Source organism: Ailuropoda melanoleuca, chromosome X (genome assembly GCF_002007445.2).
Source record: "Ailuropoda melanoleuca isolate Jingjing chromosome X, ASM200744v2, whole genome shotgun sequence".
NCBI lineage: Eukaryota > Metazoa > Chordata > Mammalia > Carnivora > Ursidae > Ailuropoda > Ailuropoda melanoleuca.
Window position 1 is genome coordinate 102,400,834 of NC_048238.1, and position 3,943 is coordinate 102,404,776.

General features: G+C 47.2%; 1 pseudogene; it reads right to left on the bottom strand.

Annotated features, from left to right (window-relative positions):
* Nucleotides 1–2,066: 2,066 nt before the first annotated feature.
* LOC100477580 lies at nt 2,067–2,979 on the bottom strand (annotated as a pseudogene).
* Nucleotides 2,980–3,943: the final 964 nt, after the last annotated feature.

Below are 3,943 nucleotides of genomic sequence, written 5' to 3' on the forward strand. Positions count from 1 at the left end.
CCCAGGGATCAAGGAAAGAAAGCATGCTGAACTGGTAGGGACTCTGGGCTTAACAGTCCTCATTTTGATCAGACTATTTTACCTTCCTCAAGTTCATGGATCAGATTCATTTTGAAGGCTTCCATTGGAATGAGAGAGGTCCCACTTCTAAAATTTTGACAACATCCACCGGTTAGATATCATAAGCATCATGGAGAACTGGCCTCCAGGTACTCTGGCCCAAGTTGGCCTCAGTCTTGCTCTGTTTGTTTGTTATGAAAAACTTTAGTTACTGCACAGCTGCCAGCTTCCTAAAACAGATAAACTAGATTAGAGGAAGGAGTAAGTGTCTGGGTATTGATAGGCATGAGCTGAGACTTGAACAAAGGATGCCAAGAGCAGAGCTTTAAAAGTGATCTGAGATAGTAGATGTAAGATTGAAATGTCATGATCACTGTATATATAATATGAGCCACAAATACACAGGCATGGACATGGGCAGGTGTAATATTTTTCCCTTTAAGTTATTACCTAGATGTATTATGCCTTTTTTTAAATTTTGGCTGCCAAGTATGTTCACAGGAAAAGAATGACATTCTGCAACATGTAGATTTCTTTTTTTTTTTTTAAAGATTTTATTTATTTGACAGAGATAGAGACAGCCAGAGAGAGAGGGAACACAAGCAGGGGGAGTGGGAGAGGAAGAAGCAGGCTCATAGCAGAGGAGCCTGATGTGGGGCCCGATCCCACAACGCCGGGATCACGCCCTGAGCCGAAGGCAGACGCTTAACCGCTGTGCCACCCAGGCGCCCCAACATGTAGATTTCTATACAACACTCTACTGATGCAGCTTAGTCTAGTCTCTAGCCTAGTATCCTCTACTGAGAGTCTAACCCATGGTTCCTACTGCTTACCAGACCTATTCACCTGGACATCCCACTCAACTTCACCATCTACGTGGCCCACACTGATATTATCTGCCACACCCGTCTTCATGTCCACAGTAATTCAAATTGCCACCAATTCTTTCTCCCTGAGATCTCCCAACCTATTCATGAAAGATGTTCTGTAGAATCTTCACTCCCTACTTAGCACCCAGATTCCTAACCAACTGACAGAAGGAATTACAGTTTCTCAGAGCCCCAAAGTGCTTTGGCTCAGGGCTTATTTGACTGCTCCCATCTGGAGTCTCACTGCCTCACTCTTTTTTCTGGTTCTGTAGCTCTTAGAGGACATCTCACTCACTATCTTCCTGGTATATTGCTGCTCCTAGCCACTACCGTTCTTTGGGTAGGGGTCTGTCCTACTGATCCTAGGATCCCCACTACTAAACCAGGACCTTCCAAAGTGCAAGCACTGAAGAGATGTTTGGTGAATGAGTCAGTGAGCAGGGACTTTCCTCTATTAAGATTTCATCTACTTTCTTGAATAGGCCAAGCAAATCCAAGTATATCTTTTTAATTTTCCAGAATGGTGGACTGGAAGGTATAAACAAACCCAAGGATAAACTAACCTTTACATTTTCCCCTCTGTTTATTGAACCCTATACTTTACTGCTCAGCTCTTTCACATTTCCAAAGAAATTTCTATTCCAATGTTTTCTTGTACCAGATCCCCCAAAAGATGGGAGGTTGCCCAAATTTTTGCAAAATATTGAAACTCTTATTCTTAAACCTGAAAAACAGCAATAAATGCATTACCAATGTCATCCAAAACTTAGGGTCTTTAGGGAATTAAACCTTCCATTAAAAGGGACATTTGAAAAATATCAAAGAAAAAAAAGATAAACTTCCAAGTCACCCATACAGAATGGGAACACAAAGTTGTACGTTGTGTTCTCCCCAGCCTGACCCTGACTCTCCTCTACTCAGAGCCAAGACTGCCCTCCTCGAACACAGAGTGATGATTCAGCCTCACTCTTCAGTCAGGACAGTAAAAGCTGCTGAACAATGCTGTGCAAGGAACATGGCAGTAGTATTATCCATGGAGCCAATTCTGGCCTGGGCCCCCCCTTCCTCATCTCTTAAAGCCTCCTCATACCAGCATGAGAAGGAAGTAGGGTCAGTCCCTTTGACCTTGGCCAAAAATTACAGAACTTCCATCTTGCTGGTTTCAGCATGAGCCCTGGGACCCCACAGGAATTCACAGTGTGGAGGATCACTGTTAGGCACCTGCCGGTACTCCAGGTAATTCTCCTGCACCCAATCTCTGGTGATGAGCTTCCTGGGCTCCCCATAAATGAAATGCTCCCTCCCAGCATACACTCCCATCATATTCAGGAAATCCCAGATGTCTTCCTCGCGGGCACAATTGCCCTCTATGAAGATCACACCCAGGATGATTATCAGGAGACCATTTTTAGGCATGCTGTGGTTGTCGCTAAGCATCTCATCATGGGTGAGGTCCTGTGAGTTTGACAAGGACATAGGAGAGGGTGGTGGAGTCCAATTCCTTCACATCAATGCCAGAGATCACCTCCAAACACTTAAAAGCTTTCTTGAAGATCACAGGGAATTGTTTCTTGTACCTTTTGATGACAACCTTCAGCATTTCTGCCTCTGTGATGGGCTCCTTCAATCAATACTTGAGGACCATGAAATGCACCAGAACAGCCCCCTTCTCATGTAGTGGGTCTCTGGGCAAAGATTCAGTGTCTGTTGAGGTCTGCAGGGAACTTGTATCTTCTTGGCTGTTGGAGACTCCCTCTGATGTGCTCCATGATGCAGAGAAAGAGCAGGAGCTCTGAGGACTCTGGGGAGAACTCAGTGTTGCAACAGGCTCCCCTTCCTCCTCCTCCTCTGGGGAGACTGGGATCACAGGAGAGGAAGGCGGGGAGGCAGAGGTGGAGGGGTAGGAGAAGTTGAAAGAGCAAGAGGAAATGGAGGAAATCTCCTCGCCCTCAGCTATGAGAACATGTACTACTGCCAGGCCCTGTATCTCACTTTGGGCCTGAAAGCTTGGCTCAAATATGAGACATAGATGCCTTGGAGAGTGAGGCATGATGACTATTATTGGCAGCAGCAAGTAGAAGTGTGAGCAGGATGGTGGGAGATGGGGTACCACAGGTCTGGAGAAGAGAGGGAGAGGGTCAGCAGCCTCAGCAGAGAAATGCACCTTTGGCAGCTCTGGACAAAGGCTGACTGTGTTCTAGGATGGGAGGTGCCCTCAAGCCAAGATCCCCATTTCCCTGAGACCCCCAAAGAGGATGTAAAGAAGTGGGATCATCTGCCTGAAGGCCCTGCCTGGGGCTTCCTAAGACTGAAAGTCGGAATGGGTTTCTGAGAATACACTCTAGGCTGGGAGATCCCCTCTGCCCTCTCCCTCAGAGTCCTCTTCTTGATGCCTGGTTGGGCCTGAAACTCCTCCCTCTGCTAACCTGAGGTTACACCCTTCAGAGAGGACCTCACCACGTTCAGCATCCCAAGTTGGAAGTCCAGATACACCACATCCAGCCTCCCTGCCTGGGGCCTCACAAGACTGAAATGGACAGAGCAGTCCTGGGTCTCCCTCTGTATGGAGTGGGAGGTCCCTTAAATCTTCCTTCTTAGTCATCAGCTTGATGCCTGGCAGGTCCTGGACTCTTTTCTCTTGTGTCCTGAGCTGGGCCGCTTCAGAATAAGATCCTCACTTCTCTGACAACCCCCTCCCACTCAGATGGAAGAGTGGAAAACTCACTCCCATCACACATGGCTAAGTCTCCCTCAACTTCCCAAGCTGAGAGCATGTTAGGACTGGATTCTATGGGGCCCATTGTGTCGTAGGATGGCAGATGCCCTTAGTCCTCTTCAAGGTGTACATGTTTGCCCCATCTGGGCCTGAGCTCTCTCTTTCATGAAAGTAATGATGAGTCCCTCAGGCCAAGATTTCCATGTCCATGTGATGCATGAAGAGGTTAGGAGTGAATCTGCCTGATACTCCTGCCTAGAGCATCTCTGGGCTAACAGCAGGGGCATGGCAGTGTCTG